Below are 18,671 nucleotides of genomic sequence, written 5' to 3'. Positions count from 1 at the left end.
TCTTTAGGCTATATGATCTGATTGTGCAAAAGACTTAACTTCAGGAGTAGTCCTACTGATTGCATTAGTTGCAATTGAATGAGACTGTTTATTTGCCTAGTTATGCTTGTGGATAAGCCCTGTAGAATATAATGGAATATTATAATGTCCTATATAATTGTATAGAGAATTATAAGTGGCTACAGAATAGTTTAAAATAAAACCCACCCATCAGGCTAATTCTGCTATTAGCTACATAGCTACTTTATGAAAGGCAATGCAATAACAGGAGAATAAAACTATAGTTCATTTACCTATAGAAAGGACCATATTCAGTATTAAATTCTATAGGTCTTTAGATCATGCAGACATTTTTATGGATCCCAACTGGGATCTTATGAAATGTCATAGAACCCTTCCATAAGAGTGCATCATTAATTTATTGAGCAATGAAGCCATTCAAGAATGTGAAGTGAAACTATGTAATACAATAATCTACTATTTGTAGCAGTGTATACTAATGTGCTCCTTTCTTGACTCTTTAGTCATCCTGGAATAAGAATTCATTTTTGCTCATGAGCACTATGTTGAAAGCACTGGACAGAGATTTTTTGCGTGTGTTTACTTAAGTACATTTTTTTTCTTTCAGATATTGAGGCACAGTACTATAACACCTTGGTGATATACCTCCTCTGAGGTCAGGTTTGCTTGTAGAGCTTAATTTTTTATCTTTCTTGACATTTTTTCCTCATTCCAACTTTGTGCTGAAATGCATTGCCTGCTCAACCTGTTCCTGCCTTGACTTCTATGTTTTCAGTTAGCTTTTCTGCCAGTTTTCATCTTTGCTTGTCTTCCAGATTGCAACATAATTTGTACTCAAAGCTAGAAAATGTACGGATTTACTGTCCTCAAAAAGATTGTACTGTATCTCCTAAACTTTTACTCTTGGTTCTTTGAGTAACTCTTAGACTTTTATACAAATAAACATGCAGTCTGATACTTTGGTACAGAAGTTTCCATCACCTACAAGGACTTCAGGGAATTAAAATTAATTTACTCTAGAAACTTGGGTCACTTTTCATAGAGATACAAAAAGTGAAATGTAAGAAATATATTTAGGATCAATATATAGAACACAGAATTCAATAACATTTTTACCATGAATCACTGAAAATTGAAATCACATAACATTTACCTGGTTTGTAGGTTAAATTCCACATTAAACCAGTTTTGTGGATCCAAATCTGAGCTCATTTCTCTGGAGAGGTGCACTGATGCGCTGATTGTTTTCAAAACCATGCTACATTCACATTTTTTCTAAATTGAAACTTAACATCTGGGGTTTCGCTTTGAGATTTTGAGCCAGATTTGTCTTTCATGCGCAACCCTGCTAAAGTCAAAGGAATTGTGTCTGCTTACAGTAGGCTTGAATCTCCTTGGCACTTGAGTGATATTTGACAACAGGTGTCTAGAGTGATGTCAGAGGAAAAGGCCACAAGAGAGCTTGCACAGCTATTTTTTTTATTTTTGTAATAAATACTTCTAACAGAGAGAGAGTAGAAAATTTCCCAAATCATCTCCCTTTTAAAGCAGCGGCCAAATGTCAGATAACTTGAGTGTAATCTGAGTACTAGAGTGAATATGTATGTATATGTGATAGGCTTGGAAAGTCTCCCTTCACAGAGTCTGGTACCTCTAATGGCCAAACTGGCCTGTCTGTGTTCCCCAACCTCCTGTGACTCCTAGCTTTTTCCTGCCATGACTTGCTGTTAAATATACATAAAAGGTTAGGCTGCTATGGAAGCTGGAGTGGCCTACTGCTTGGTGCCTGTTACCTCTGTCATTGCATCCATGGGTGTACTTCCTCTTAGGGGCTAGAATTGTGATCTCCAGCCACCCCCATAGTCACACCCATGTCTCATAGATGACTCAAGAGTTGGAGGACCACCACTGGCCCTGAATCTGCATTGGCCCCTCAAGCCTCAGACCTATGCCAGGGTTTCAGCCTTCCTGGCTTTGGCCCCTTTTCTATGACTCTGCCTCTAGTCCAGGTCCATTGTGCCAGACTCACGCTTCTGGGCCTCAACTCTGTCTCACCCTCTCAGGCTCTGGGCCCCTTAGCTTGGTCTCTTGTGGCAGCTCCTAGGCTTCCTGACCTTGGCATGTTGCCTGACATGCTGCTCCACCCCAGAGATCCCTGACCCTGCCATGATGGCTGGTGCACTACTCTGCCCCAGGGGTCCCTGAGCCTGGCTAGGAAGCTCTATGCTGGGTGCCTCTCAGGAGCCTCTATGGCCTCCACACACCCCTATAGCCACAGTCCAGTTCTCTGGTCTTAAGCATAGCAGAAATATAAGAAAAGTGCTTCCCACAAAAGTTCTCCCCCACTCTGGTGCAATACCCCACTATACGGTATACTTCCCCCTTAGCTGTCTCAGTCTTGTTTTTGTGGGTAGCTTGGGCATCCATGGGCCTATTTCCTGCAGCCAAACTCCCCCAGGGGCTCCTCTCCCTGCAGGACCAGACTACCTCTTCTGTCTCAGGACTTATGTTTATATGCTTCAAAGCCCCACCCCTGCCTGTCATGTGGATCCCCAGCCACACACAGGAATTCCCCCTTTATTTAAGGGCCAGCCTGTGTTCCTCTGCTGCTGTCTTACACAGCCAGCTTAGCTGGATGCTGGCTCTTAAAATAACAGTCTGGCTTCTTGTTACAGTATGTATTTAAATAAAATAGACTATGCACTACCTACTCACATCAGCTTTCCACGGCGGAGTGGAACAGTCTTCAAGTACCTGAAGAGAGCTCGCAAAGAAGATGAAGATAGACTGTCTCTGTGACTATTGGAGATGGGATAGGTGAAATAGCCTTGAGCTGTAGCAAAATTAATTTAGGTTGGATTTTAGGAAGTACTTTCTTACTATGAAGATAGTCAAACCCTGGCAAAAGATACCTAGAGAAGCTGTGGAATCTCCATCCCTGGAAACTTTAGAGCAAGTGCAACAGACACTTGACTGGGATAGTTTAGTTAGGATCCTGCCCTGAGCACTAAATGAGCTCATAAGGTCCTTTCTAGCCCTACGTTCCTATGCCTCAGTGATAAACAGATAAGGTAACCTGAATGAGAATATTATAGACCTCAAAAATGTAGAGATGGAGCTACTTGGGATAAATATGCACATATTATTTTGTTTTGCTTCTGTAATTTTTTACAAATTACAAAGGGAAAGTTGGGGCGGGGGAGGAAGAGACCAAAAACCGTGAACCTGCAGCCTATGCAGGGCAATATAGGGGACTGAAGTGGCCTCAGGCTACCTGCATGTCTCCCAGGGCTCTGAGTACCTGCAAGCTTTTAAGGCCTGACGCTGAGACAGGCATAGAGCTGGCCCAGCCCTGGGCCAGGAGAGGCTCACCCCAAAGCTAGCTTCAAGCTGGCCCGAGTGACCAGGACCAAATCTGCTCCTGGGTGGCATCTACATGTGTGTTACTATGCTGTAAGTAATCATGAGTAAATTTGCTACTTGCATTTTCAGGGAACAAATTTACTAGCAAGTAGCATCATTTATTATGCAGTAAGCATAGGCACATGTAGTTGTGTGTGCTTTATTGCACAGTAAACTATGGTACTGCGCAGTAAAGAATCTTGTGTAGACATGCCCACAAAGTAGGACTTCATAGACCTCTGAATGCTGGAAACTGGAAGGGAAGAGTTTAGAAAATTCTTCTGCCATGCCTTGATGTTAGAGAGAGAGATACCAAGCACGTTGGGAGTCAAAAAACTTAGTTAAAGGCTCAGGAGATCGACTTATCTTTGCAGGGCTCTACCACCTCCATACCTTGCCCTAACCAAACCAGATGTTCCAGGCATGTTGCTGCTTGTCTACTGAACGGAGAGTCTGGTCTTAGTCCTGTGAACCCCCTAGTTGGGGTCTTTTGCTAAGTTGGCTGCTTGTCCTGTTTTTCTACACATGGGTCCTAAGACAGCCACCTCTCAGTTCTAATCCCGTCCTTACCTTCAGGGTCGGGATGGACTCACCCCACCTGGAGATGTAATCTCATCTACATCTCCTTTTTCTTCTAGGGTCCTGAATCAGTTACATCCACCCCTCAGGGCTGGACCCACTGACAGTGGTCTCCTCCATCACTTCGCTGGCTCTTCTCAGGTAAGTTTAGGGACTGAGGCTTTCCTCCAAGCCTCAGAGTTGGGTCTTCCTTTCATCTTCTCTCTGTGTCTTCCCTATCTGCACCTTGCTTTCCTTTTCTGCAGACAGACCCTGGATGATCCCTCGGTGTCCCTTCAAATTCCCTTTTTCCTCCACTGTTTCTCCCATGGCAGCATCTGATTCACTGTCTTCTGGACACAGCTGTTTTCCTTTTACTTTTTCAGCGTGGTTTTCTTCTTCATTTTCTTTGTCCTGGGCTCAAACTCTGGCAGCTGGGCTTGGTGTGCAGCCTTTGAACTGCTCCAGCCCCAGCTGGTTCCTTTAATTAATCAGGACACAGTGTCTTTCCCTCCTCAGCTTGGTGCAGTTTCTTCAGCATCCCCAGGGAAGTTTTGTTTCTTTATATTTTTCCTCACTTTCCTGTGGCAGGGTATCTTGGCCACCCTGTCACAATGAGGTCATAGAGAAAATGGTAAACTAAATGGTAGCAAATGGTGAGGACCTGATAGTATTTGGCCTTAGATCCTGAAAGAACTCAGATAAAAAATTGGCAAACTCCTTACTGTAATATGCAAACTATCACTAAAAACAGCCTCAGTACCAGAAGACTGGAGGATTATACATGTACCTTCCATATTTAAAAAAAAAAGCTCTATCGGGGACCCAGGTAACTACAGGTTGGTGAGTCTAACTGTTTCCTGGAAAACTAATAGAAACAATAATAATAATTTAAAAATTCAGTGCAAAGATGAACATGACTTGCTGGGGACAAAAAGGTATTGTTTTTTCAAAGGGAAATCATGCCTCGCCAGCGTACTCAGATGTCTTTGAGGGTATCAATAAACCGATGGATCAAAGTGACCCAGTTAACATAGTATATCTGGACTTATGAAAACCCTTTGATAAGGATCCCATCAGAGGCTCTTAGACTAAAACAGACAATCAAAAAAACCTGAGGCTGAACTGATTCAATCTTAGCATGTTAGTCTAAACTGCATAGCTTGAACTGATAAGCAAGTGAACAAACCTTCACTTTTGATTCTAGAAATGCAGCCACATGACTGCAGGGGCCCAGGCCAGAAGTTGGGGAGTGCTAGAGCCCACTTCTCTGCTCAGCTGGGGCAGAGAGCTTGGGCCAAGGCTAGCACACCCACCCTATAAGGGATGGTTTGTGGGGGAGGTGCAAATTATCGTAAGAAAGGTGAATCAGTAGCTAATGAGCATGGGAATAAGGGATACAGCCTCTGAATGAGAACTTCCAAGACCTTAAATGCTGGAAGATGCAAGTGGGAAAGAAACAGTGGGAAAAAACCCTGGACATACTCTGTTTGGTCTACCTTTCAGCATTCCTTGTTTGCCACTGTGCAACATGGGATACTGGGAAAGATGGTTTGGGCCAAAAGAAATCTCATGAGGTTCAATAAGGACAAGTGCAAAGTCCTGCACTTAGGACTGAAGAATCCCATGCATTGCTGCAGCCTGGGGACTGACTGGCCAAATAGCAGCTCTGCAGAAAAGGACCTGGGGGTTATAGTGGACAATAAATTGAATATGAGTCAGCAGTGTGCCCTTGATACCAAGAAGGCTAACAGCATACTGGGCTGCATTAGTAGGAGTGTTGCCAGAAGACTAAGGGAAGTAATTGTTCTGCTTTATTTTGTACTGGTGAGGCTGTGTCCAGTTTTGGGCCTCCCACTATAGAAAGGACATGGACAAGTTGGAGAGAGTCCAGTGGAAAGCAACAATAATGGTTTGGGGGGCTGGGGGCAACTGACCTATGAAGAGAGGCTGAGGGAACTGGAAGTATTTAGTTTAGAGGACAGAGGACTGAGAATGGATTTGATAGCAGCCTTTAACTACCTGAAGAGTGGTTCCAAAGAGGATGAAGCTGGACTGTTCTCAGTGGTGACATATGACAGAACAAGGAGCAATGATCTCACATTGCAGCAAGGGAGGTTTAAGTTGGGTATTAGGAAAAACTTTCTCATTAGGAGGGTGACAAAGCCCTCAGTGGAATGATCTAGTTGGAGATGGTCCTGCTTTGAGCAGGGGGTTGGACTAGATGACCTCCTGAAGTACCTTCCTACTGTAATTTTCTATGATTCTATGGTCTGACCCAAGAAATGACAGTTCTCGTGGTGTTATGCTGTTTTAAGCCATTCTTGTACTCCATGTTTTCTGGAAGCAGGCAAGGTTCTATCTAGGTCTCGGTGTAAGATTCATCAGCCTCATAGGTCATGGATAGCAGGAAATGGCAATAGTATTGCTCTGGTTATTGCTCTGATTCTGCCCTTTTGCCTGAACTTGGGATAAGCTTACTACAAGATTCTTACGCTGCCAAAGAGGATCGGGGAGAAGGATGTTCATTCTGGTGTCTGACTGTACCCATGTCAGTGAGTGACTCATGACTTCTCCATTTGACTGTCTGGGTGACAAGGAAGAGCATTAATAAAACTGGAAATCAAGCCTACAGAAAAGAGAACTGAGGTAAGAAATGCTACTTTGGTATTGTGAACAGAGGACACGTCTATATGAGATGCCTTACTGAGCAGTAGTCCAACTTACTGTGCAGTAAGTGTCACCATCTACACATGCAGATGCTTACTGAACGGTAAATTGGTCTACTCCATGGTTAATTTGCTACCTGTAAATGCAAATTAACTGGTAGGTAGCAACTTAAATGCAAAGTAGTTACTGCATAGTAAAGCACGTGTAGCTGCTGCCTGGGAGTAAATTTGTTCCTGGTCAGCCCCACTACCAGGCGTCCTCCTGCTGGCTAGCCCCAAGGCCATGGGACTTGGAATTTCTCCTGCCCTACCGCTGGGGCAGCTCTTTGCCTGGCCCTTAAAAGGGACTCTGGGCCCCTGAACCACCTGCAGCCAGCCTCTGGTCACTGGGATCCTCATCAGTGGCCCCTGGCCAGCTGCAGCAGCCTACCTGGACCCCGACACTGGTCCCTGACAGAGCTCTGCCTCCTACCTGCCTGGCACACACCATGCCCCTGCACTGGATGTTGCAGGCACCTGCTCAAGCCCAGCAAAACTCTGGACCACCTGCAGTCAGCCTCTGGTCACTAGGTCCCACTCCAGTGGCCCCCAGCCAACCACAGCAGCCTGCCTGGACCCTGGCACTCATTCCTGGCACAGCCTTTCCACCCACCTGTTTGTCCTGTACTGTGTTGCTACACTGAGCACCAAAGACACCTGCCCAAGCCTGGCAGCACCCAGGGCCTCCTGGCAGCATGGAGGCCCTGTGGGCCATCGAGGGAGCCATACTGGCATCATCCCTAATGCCACACACCACCTCCCAGAGTCAGAACTGGTCCCAGGAGGAGACTGCAGACCTCATGGCATTGTGGGGTGAGACTGAGGTCTTCTGCTGGTTTTCCTGCAGCAGGTGCTCCTCTGCCTATGTATATGAGGTCTTGTTAGGCTGTGTGTAGGAGCAAGGGCATGACCTGTCAGCATGCCCGTGCTGCGTAAACGTGAAGCTGTTATGCACACAGTGGGTGACCATCACCGACCACAACTGCCAGCAAGTCCTTTCCCTTTATGCTGCACCTGGACCAAATCATGGTGCCCCAGGACCCTGGCCAAAGCCATGCCATACATTTTAACAAGGGAAGCCTGCACAAGCCTCTGCTGCAGCCTGGCAGCCTCAATGAGGCAGCATCAGCAGAGGAATACCTCTTTGGGTGCTAGGACCCCGTCCTACAACATTCCCTACCCCCAGTCTCATCCAACATCTGCCCTGCCAGTTCTAGGTGTGCAGCCCTGCCTGGAAGGCCAGCCCAGCCATGGCACTGCCATCCTTCAGCAGCTCCAGCTTCTCCCAGGAGGGATCCTCTGCCCAGGCAGCCAGACTCCATGCCCCTGCACTCAAGGACACTACTGGGAGCTTCACATCTTCACCAGTGGGGACAGACTTAGGCCACTGGGTCCACTTGCCATGCCCACCCAGTAAGCCCCTCACAGGGGGTAGGGCCCTCCACACCTCTGCCCACCCGTTCTGCCCTGCCCAGCTGTGTTCTCCCTGGGCCCAAGAGTCCCTTTCCCACAGCATGCAGGGTGGTGGGAGACAGGGCAAAACTTTATTGAGCAGTCTGTGCCCACCCTCAGATAGGCAAGCATGGGCCCCTCTTATGGAGAATGCATCAATGCCGGTGGTGATGTTGTCCTTGGCTTTGGGAGGCAGGGACATGTAGTGTAGCCACAGGTAGCCCTCCAGGCAGGTGGACATTGTGGGTAAGTGAGAGCTTGCCCACCAGACTGTCAAAGCTCAGGGTCCTGAACCAGGTTCTCAGGTGCATTTGAGCCACCATAGTGAGTAGCAACAGAGCAGTTCAAGGTGGGATGGGCACCCCTTGGTCCACACAAACAGCTCCTTGCAGATGCCGAGGACACTCTCATTAGAGGCACAGGGAGCAGGGAGGCTTGGGGGGAGCCCGCCCCAGGGTACTTCTCCAGAGAGGCCCCCTGGGCATAGGGCAGAGGTGTCACCAGCTCCACATGCTAGTTGTCTGGGAGCCCCCTGGCTCCTGAACCTGGGCACTGTGGGAAAAGACTCAGGTCACTGGGCACACCTGCCACACCCACTCTGTGAGCCCCACACTGTGGGGAGGAGACAGCATGGCAGCATTGAAGGAGATGGCCTGGCTTGCAGAAGGACAAGGTTGGGGAGTGAGTCTGGAGCCATAGCAGTAGGTGCTGCCAGGAGCCAAGTCTGTTTCAGCCTGGGAAGAGGGCAGGGAAGGCAGGCTGCTTGCAGCCAGCACCAGCAGTACATCTGCCCATGCTGAGCAAGTAAGGATGGGGGGTTATTTGGCAGCCACCTGTGCCAGGACCTGCCCGGCTGACTTACCATGGTCCCTCAGCACCCATGCAAACACAACCCCCTATCTGAGGCTGGGCAGTGCACAATTCCCTGGTATAGTGCATGTTATCTCGGAAATGTTGAAAACTCACAAACTGCCTCTTTTTCCTGACTCTGTAGGTCCTGAAGCTGAATGCAGGGGAGAGGCACCAGTTGACAACAGGGATGCACTATCAAGGTCACCGCCAGTCTGGCAGCTGAGGACCTAGGACTGACGCCAGCTGCTGGACCACCTGGTCACTGTGGCTGAAGAGTGGCTTGCGGAATCATAGGCTTGGCGCACAGAAGATGTCACACACAAGGTGGAGAGGGCTGGCAGAAGGACCAGGCAGACAGGATTCTGGCCCTTGAGGAGAGACACTTGGAGGCTGAGGAGGGGCAGGCTGCCATGGTGGGCAAAGCAGTGGAGGCGACAGAGGAAGACCACTGGGTGCTGGATACATGCACAGTACTGGCCCTGCTGCAGGCAGCTTCTGCTCTGGGGACACATGGAATTGGTCTGAGTGGCAGGGCAAGGCCCAGACTGGGGGATGGCTGGCAGGGGTCCCGGGACAGGTGCTGGGGCAGGGGCACCTGGCCAGTGTAGGTGCTGCTGCACTTCAGCCCATGCCCACTGAGGGGTTTGCTGATGGACAACAGGCAGCTGCCAGGGGGCAGGTAGGGCTGCATCCAGCAGCTGGAAGTGGGCAACATGAAGGTGACCACCAGGGTCAAGATGGTATCCTGTCACTGTCACTGTCACTGCAGCTGGCACTCCTGGTGTCAGGTGTCCTCCACCCACTGAGCTTCCTCTGCCCAGGCCTCACAGATGTTATGCAGCACGCAGACTGCAACAATAACCCTGAAGATGTTGGTCTTGGTGACTTCAAAGCAAGTGGTCAGGGTGTACCAGCATCCCTTGAGGCAGCCAAAGGTGCACTCCACCAGCACACAGGTCCAGCCCAGACAATTGTTGAACTGTACCTCGTGGGGGTCTGGCTGGCCGGTATAGGGCCACATAAGCCAGGGGAGAAGTGAGTAGATGGGGTCCCCGATGAGGAGCGGTGGGACCACCACCACATCCAGCTGGAGGTATGGCACTCCTGGTGCCAAGCACCCATTTTCCACCAGGGCTGGTATGGTGGAGTTGAGGAAGACATAGGCATTGTGGGTGCTGCCCACCCAACTGGCACTGACATTGGTGAAAGCACTGTGGTTGTTGACAGTTTTTTTATGCTGCCATGTGCATGAAGCATGACAGTGTGAAAGGCCTGCTGGCTGTGTTAGAGGTGGTTACTGCAGGGTGATGGGGATGTGGGTACCATCTAGGGCCCAAATACATTGGAGGAAGCCCAGGGCATGGAACTTCACCACCAGCTCCAGGGGTTGTACACACAGAGCACAGTGTGCCCCAACACATTCTGGAAGACACAACAGACCTCCAGGACACCCTTCCCAGCAGTCTTCTTGCCCATGCTGAAGAGATGGCCAACATAGCACAGGCTGGCAGACATAGGAGGGTAATGGTCAGCCAGGTGTCCATGGGGAGGAACCACCGCATGGTGGTGGCCTGCTGCTTCAGATGCAGGTGGAGCTGGTCAAGGAGCTCCTAGAAGGTGACCCAGGTCATGCAAAAGGACTTCAGCCACTGGTTATATGTTTTGTTTCTCTCTACAGTTAAATGACTGCCAAATGATTATTTCTGCTGTTCAGTAGATGAGCTAAGCCTTTTTACCAGAAGTCAAATGTTGTTTCTATAGTTTAGGTGTGACGCAGCCAAAGTTAGTGTCTTACATAAACTCTGAGCCTAGTAAAATGGAATTATGCTGTTATACTGTTTGCAGCAGTGAGTAGGTTTCCTTTCTGACCTACTTTTATCTTGCACAAAGTAAGCCAGATCTTCTGGTTCATTGGGTTATTTTGTACTGCTCCCTTGTCACAAAGGTGCCCTAAGACTGGATTCAACAGTAGAAAAAGGATCCTCTCAGGAACAAGTGAAGTACAGCTGCCATATCCAGGACCAGTGTAACTGGCCAAGCAGGACTGGTGGCTGCCTGGGGCAGCAAATTGAGAGGGGCAGCTACACAGTGTGCACACAACTTGCAAATGCTCACTGAGGTGCTACCTCAGGAGTCTGGGCATATGCAGAAATGAGCAGGGCAGCTCCAGGGCTATCTGGTGCCTGCCCTTCCCAGATCCCAGGTATGTTACAAGGGAGGGTGGCAAATGCATTTGCCTATGGCTGCAGAAATCCTTGTGCTACTCTTGGCCATATCACAGTACTATCTTCTCACTCACTGTAGCCAGCATAAAAGGAATATTCAACACATTCTCACCCTATGAGGTCCTTGGCCTTCTGAACTATCCAGATCCAGTTTTTAGGCTACTCTATGTACTAGAGGACTCACCTGGCCCTCATCAATTGTCAGGTATCTTACAGCCACTTTTTTGTAGGCTCAGACACTTCTGAGTTGTGCTGACAACTCTTAGACCATAGCTACTGAGTGGAAAAAGATATATGGAAAATATGCCAGGTGGCTGTCCCTTAACTATAAAAGGAATAGTATGAGAGTCTGGGAACAAAAATTAAAGCTGAGGTTATACATTATTTTTTAAAGAATTCTTGAGCCTATATATATAGTATAAAATTGTTTATGAAAAATTATTTAGCAGAATTCCATTTGCTAAAAATCTTTAAATGATTTTTTGTGCCAATTAATTTTTCCAGAAGGAAAGTTCAAGTCCTTCAAGCTCTGAGGGACTTGATTTCAAATTATTGGGTTTTTTTTCTGTCTCTCTTGTTCCAGTTTGTATAAAGAATAAAAGACTTGGTTGTTACCCTTACATGTTTGATTCTCTGTAATAGCAAACTGAGCTGCTGATAAGATGGAATTGACAACCTAAATTTCAGGATTTCACCCCTATTGGTATTTAAATCTTGGCAGGAGAAGCAAAAACTTCACATGTGCAATGCCTGATGGCTACTCTTGCTCTTTTATGGCAGGGCCAAATAAGGTTGGTGTGTGAAATGTGTTTTGCTGCTCCTTTCTTCAGAAGGTGTGCTGGCAATGGAAATGATATTTGTTTTCTGGATCTTAACTCAGTCTTGCCTGTTTCTGGGAAATGATGTCCTTTTTTAATAGAATTCAGGTATCACTCATGCTGTAGCTAATGTGGTCCTATGGATCAATGTTACAATATCCTCAGGCATTTTTCTGTCACTGCTTATGCACTTGTGTGACAATCTGAAGAGTCCATCACTTTACAATTTATGATTTCTAGTTAATTTTATGTGATTATTCTGTCTTTCAATGCTTTATTGTGCAGTTTGCAAGGCATTCTCATATCATCCACCCTGTCTGGAACAAACTGTTGAACAAACAAGAGAAACTGTTAGCTTCAGAGAACTTGATGTGTTTGCTCAATGGGTGTGCTAAAGAGGGTGCTGAAGCAGGAAAACTACTTTAGTCAAGGTAGCTTTAGTATGGAAGAAGAGGAAAACAGAAGATCAGCAAAAGGTCTTGAAAAACTCTACAATTTGGGGAAACGTTGGTATTTTTCACATAGGTTTTGATTTCTAAAAATCTGTGCATAGTTCTGTAACTGGTCAGAATCTCCACCTTTTCAATTTTAAACTCCCTGGATGAGCAGCGGGAGCTGTGGCAGGAGCCACCCTCCCCCACCACACTCCCCTGGAAGAGCTGCAGCTCTGTCCCAGCCCTGCCCCACCCCAGCTGGGCAGCACCTACCCCAGCCCGGCCCCACTCCCTCTCTCACAGTGTGGGGCCCTGATCTGCCTCCCCATGCCCTTCTCTCCTCCCTCCCCTTTTACCACAACAGACTTACCAGCTCAGTGCAGCTGTATTGGAAATTGGATCGGTATTGATCTATATGTCTCCTTAAAAATCAGCTATTGGTATCGGGCCTCAAAATCTCTATTGATGCACACCTACTTATTTTCTCTTCTTGTCAAACATGTTAATGTGTATAAAATTATTGATTGTCAATACTGCAAAATCTGGGAAATTTCCAATAGGTGTAGGACTGGACTCAGATACTCAGAAGACAATTCCCCGAGGACTAAACATCTACAATCCCCTGACTACTACACACAACTCCAAATATGCTGCACAGCTATGCAGAAGAACTTCAGAGAAAATTAGAAATCATCTACTTCACCTACTCTACTCCAAAAGAGACCAACTCAGGAAGGAAATCGTCATACACTACAACAACTTAAAAGATAGAAATCCATGCATGTTCCCTGACAATATACAGCAGATACAAAGAGACTACGAAAAACTTTCTACAGCTTTCATCCTACATAAAAAGAAGAAATGGGACAAATTACTCCAAGAACAAGCTCCCCAGCCACAAAACAACCATCAGAGGAACAACACCAACACCTTACGACCTTCCAACCTCAGACTTGATGAAACTGCAAGCAGCAACCAACCCACAAATATTATCAATCTCTCCACACACACACTTACCAAAACTGAAAAATCTGTCCTTTCTAAAGGCCTAAATTTCTGTCCAGAAAAATACCCTAATAAAATACTTCAATGTGGAGAACTAGAAGAATTCTTCCGACGCCTGAGCCTCAAGGAATATTTCCACAACCAAACTGAACTCACTCCCAAAAACAACTCATCCTCTGACAACATTCAAGAAAAGATCAATGCCAAAAAAACCCAAAAAACCATCAGATTGGACACCTCGCAGTGGACGAAACCCTAACCTTGACCGCTAGATGGACTACTTCAGGGAAAGAATGAACAATGAAATAATCAGCAACACCCGCCACCACAACAACCTGTCTCTACCAGAGAAAAAGGCCATAGAATCTCTAAGATCCAACCACCAAATAGTAATAAAACCAGCAGATAAAGGAGGAGCCATAGTCATCCTAAACCGTGAGGATTACATAAAGGAAGCCAACAGACAGCTCTCTGACACCACCTACTACAAAGAACTACAAGAAGATCCTACTCCCCTTTTCACCAAAAAACTCAACAATACCATCAAATCATTTCCACTGAGATTACAAGAAAAAACTACAGACCTTGATCCCCCCACTACCTAACCCAGGGACTTTTTACATGCTCCCGAAAATCCACAAACAAGGGAACCCTGGCAGACCTATCATATCCAACCATGGGACCCTAACTGAGGAAATATCAGGTTTTGTTGAATTCATCCTAAAACCGCTTGTCACCCACAGAGCAAGTTTTGTCCAAGACACCACAGACTTGCTACGGAAACTTAAAAACATAGACCACCTTCCCAGCAACACACTCCTAGCCACCACGGACGTTACCAGCCTATACACCAACATCCCACACCAGGATGGCATCCATGCCTGCCTTACATATCTACAGGAACAAGATTACAACCCAGAATACAGACTCAAAGATATCACTGAGTTTATACACTTCATCCTCACACACAACAATTTCACTTTTAATAATCAACACTTCCTCCAGATGATGGGAACAGCTATAGGCACTAAAATGGCCCCACAGTATGCCAACCTTTTTATGAGCCACCTGGAAGAAGACTTCCTCAAGAACTGCACCATCAAACCCTTGCTGTACTTATGATATATTGATGACATCTTCATCATTTGGAGTGAGAATCTGCAATCTCTGATTGAGTTCCACCAGAAATTCAACAGTCACCATCCCTCCATCCGACTTCCTTTAGAATACTCCAGCACCAACATCCCCTTTTTAGGCACAATGATCAGTATCCAGAAGGGTAAAATACAGACCACAGTATACAAGAAACCCACAGACCAACACACATATCTGCACAGAACCAGCAATCACCCGAAACACACCAAAAAAGCTGTGATATACAGCCAAGCCCTCAGATACCACCGCATCTGTACTGAAGAGAACACCCGGGATCGCCACCTCACCAATCTTAAAAAGGCTTTCACCCAGCAAGGACACTCCTCCAGAGAGGTAGATCGCACGTTTGAAAGAGCCACCTGGATACCATGTGAAGAACTGCTGCAGTACAGAAGAAAAACACCCACAAATCGCACACCGCTGGTTATGACCTATCACCCATCCCTTGAACCTGTACGGAAAATCCTCAAAAAATTGCAACCCATATTAGAAAAAGACCCTATTCTTAAAAAAATCTTCCCAGAGCCACCCATCCTAGCCTTCAGACAAGCACCGAACCTCGCCAACCTCATCACCAGAAGCAAACTTCCTCAGCCCCAGAACACACCAAAAGGATCCAGACCGTGCCATGACAAGAAATGCAAAACCTGCCCCCCACATCTCCATCACCTCCACTATTACTACACCCCACAACAGAGCCATCAGCATCGCAGGATCTTACAGCTGCACCTCCAGGAATGTAGTATACCTCATCCAATGCACCAAATGCCCTGATGGAAGATATGTAGGAGAGACCAGACAACAACTGCACACCAGAATGAACGCACACTGGAAATCCATCAAAGACAGAAACACCCAATTACTGATGGGGGCACATTTCTCACAGGAGAAATGGGGACCCCCCGGGTCCCATATAGCTGAGCCGGTAGGGAGCCGCGCTCCCGAGCCGCGCAGCGCGAACAGAGCGCGCAAACAGGCGCGCTCTGTAAGAGCACGCCGGCGTTTGCGCGGGCGTTCGCGCCGGAGGGCGGGCCAGGAGGGCCAGGAGTGGGACTCCTGTAGGGGTAGGGCGTAGACACCGCGCAGGTCTATAAACAGCAGCTTGTAGAATGGTGTCGACGAGGAGTACTGCTAGGGCCTCTGCCCAGGGGGACAAGGATACCCGGGGCAGGTCTGAGGCCTCCACCCAGACCGAGCCCATGGGGGAGCTGGTGTCCCCCTACCTCCTGGCCTGTGGGGGATCCCCAGCAGGGCCGGGGGGGGCAGAGATTGGGGGCCCTCACACCTGTCCAGCAGGTGCCCGTCTTAGGGCCCTGGAGGCACAGGTGAGGGAGCTCCGGGAGGAGGTTAGCAGGCTGAGGGGGATCAGGGAGGTGGAGGATGAAATTGACAGTTATTTCCTTTCCCTGCAGGCCCAGGCACCAAAGGAAGAAGCACCCCGGGGAATACCCTCCACAGCAGAGTGGCAGACGGTCACAGCCAGGACCGGAGCGGCACGCAGAGAACCGGTACCAGCTTCTCCAGTCCGACTGGTGAACATGTACGAGGCCCTGGCGACTCTGCAGGAGATGGAAGGGGAGGAGGACACCCTTGGGCAAGAAGAAACACCACGTTCTTCACACCCCAAACAGATCAAGAGATCCACGATGACCCAGAGGAAGAGGCGACGTGTGCTCGTCATAGGAGACTCCATCCTGAGAGGTACGGAAGGACCCATCTGTCGCCAGGACCCCTCGGCACGAGAGGTATGCTGCCTCCCTGGAGCAAAGATTCGGGATGTGACGGAGGTAATCCAGGCCAGGATCAAGCCCACCGATTATTACCCCATGGTCCTAGTCCATGTGGGTACTAATGATGCGGCCAGGAGAACCCCCGATCACTTGATGGCGGACTACTGTGCTCTGGGCGGCGTGCTGAAGGAGTTCAGTGCCCAGGTGGTTTTCTCTTCCATCCTACCAGTGACCGGACGAGGAAGACGGCAGGAGAACTGCATCCGAGAGACCAACTGGCGGCTTCGGCAGTGGTGTCTCGAGGCAGGCTTCGGCTTCCTGGACCATGACCCGCACATCACGACGAGGGACATGCTCAGCTGGGATGGGCTTCACCTGTCCCCCAAAGGTAAGCGTGTGTTTTCTTCTAGGTTGGCGGATCTCCTCCGGCGGGCTTTAAACTAGGCTCGTCGGGGGGAGGGGAGTACGAGGGCAGGGGAAGCTGTGGACCACCAAACCATGTGGCACCCACAAGGACAGCCCAGCCTGAAGAAGGAGAACATTGGGAACCTGAAAGCCATGGGGAGGCCAGCACATCAGAACAGGTAAGGAACAAGAAGGTAAGAAACAATGGGCCCCATGGGACTGGGAGCGGGGGGGCAGCAAAGGCACCAGTCGCAGGGATCAAGTGCCTATATACTAATGCTAGGAGCATGGGGAACAAGCAGGATGAACTAGCACTCCTGCTTGCACTAAACACCTATGACTTAGTGGGGCTAACAGAGACCTGGTGGGATTCATCCCATGACTGGGCGGTACATATTGAGGGCTATAGATTGTACAGAAAGGACAGGTCGGGGAAGAAAGGGGGGGGGTTGCACTTTATGTCAGTGAGCAATATACATCAACCCTCATCAAGACAGAATCCAAGGCTGAGGAAGTAGAAGGATTGTGGGTTAGGCTACATGGGGGGCAAGGAGAAAGGGATTTGGTGGTAGGGGTCTGTTACAGACCCCCACACCAAGGGGAAGAAATAGATGCGGGGCTCCTGAGGCAACTCTCGGACACCATAAAAGCTAAAGAGGCAGAAGTCATGGGGGACCTAAACTACCCGGACATCTGCTGGGAGACGCAGACAGCAAGGTCCCATCGCTCACGCAGGTTTCTAACTTGTGTACAGGACCTCCACCTGACACAGGAGGTGTATGGTCCCACTAGGGGGAATGCCATACTGGATCTGGTATTGGCAACGGGAGATGACATGATAGGGGACCTCCAAATCGGTAGCTATCTGGGAGACAGTGATCACCTTATGATAGAATTCAACATAAGACGGCGAGTGGGTAAGGTAACTAGTAGGGTGAAAGTGCTAGACTTTAGGAAAGCTGATCTCATTGCACTCAGGCGATTAGTCAAGGAAGCACTGCAGAGTAGGAGTTTTGATGGGATGGGTGCCCAAGAAGGGTGGCTGTGCCTAAAGGAAACGATCCTTTGGGCACAAAGCAAGACGATCCCCGAGCGAGGCAAAAGAGGGAAAGGGGCCAGGAGGCTTCCATGGCTGACCAGAGAAATCCAGGGCAGCCTAAGGGCCAAAAGGGGAGCACATAAAAAGTGGAAAAAGGGTGAGATCACTAAAGATGAATATACCTCCTCTGCTCGTGCTTGTAGGGAGGCAGTTAGGCGGGCCAAAGCTACCATGGAGCTGAGGATGGCAACCCAAGTAAAGGACAACAAGAAATTGTTTTTTAGATATATTGGGAGTAAAAGGAAGGCCCAGGGAGGAATAGGACCCCTGCTAAATGGGCAGAAGCAATTGGTGACAGATAGGGGGGACAAGGCTGAACTCCTCAACGAGTTCTTTGCCTCAGTGTTCCTAAGCGAGGGGCACGACAAGTCTCTCACTGGGGTTGTAGAGAGGCAGCAGCAAGGCGACAGACTTCCATGCGTAGATCCTGAGGTAGTGCAGAGTCATTTGGAAGAACTGGATGCCTTTAAGTCGGCAGGCCCGGATGGGCTCCATCCGAGGGTGCTGAAGGCACTGGCCGACGTCATTGCAGAGCCACTGGCGGGAATATTCGAATGCTCGTGGCGCACGGGCCAAGTCCCGGAGGACTGGAAAAGGGCTAACGTGGTCCCCATTTTCAAAAAGGGGAGGAAGGAGGACCCGGGCAACTATAGGCCAGTCAGTCTCACCTCCATCCTTGGTAAAGTATTTGAAAAAATTATCAAGGCTCACATTTGTGAGAGCCCGGCAGGGCAAATTATGCTGAGGGGAAACCAGCATGGGTTTGTGGCGGGCAGATCGTGCCTGACCAACCTAGTCTCTTTCTAT

General features: G+C 48.4%; 1 long non-coding RNA gene across 1 annotated transcript; it reads left to right on the top strand.

The window, feature by feature from the left end:
* The first annotated feature begins 617 nt into the window (after positions 1 to 617).
* Positions 618 to 11,838, top strand: LOC106738275 (uncharacterized). The gene is made up of 3 exons (XR_009459061.1): positions 618 to 676; positions 4,062 to 4,143; positions 6,458 to 11,838. It is a non-coding gene; the product is annotated as an uncharacterized LOC106738275 (long non-coding RNA).
* Positions 11,839 to 18,671: the final 6,833 nt, after the last annotated feature.

The sequence above is a fragment of the Alligator mississippiensis genome, chromosome 1 (genome assembly GCF_030867095.1).
Source record: "Alligator mississippiensis isolate rAllMis1 chromosome 1, rAllMis1, whole genome shotgun sequence".
Classification (NCBI taxonomy): domain Eukaryota; kingdom Metazoa; phylum Chordata; order Crocodylia; family Alligatoridae; genus Alligator; species Alligator mississippiensis.
The sequence above is the reverse complement of the archived record's forward strand: the minus strand, read 5'-3'. Positions and strand labels throughout refer to the sequence as shown.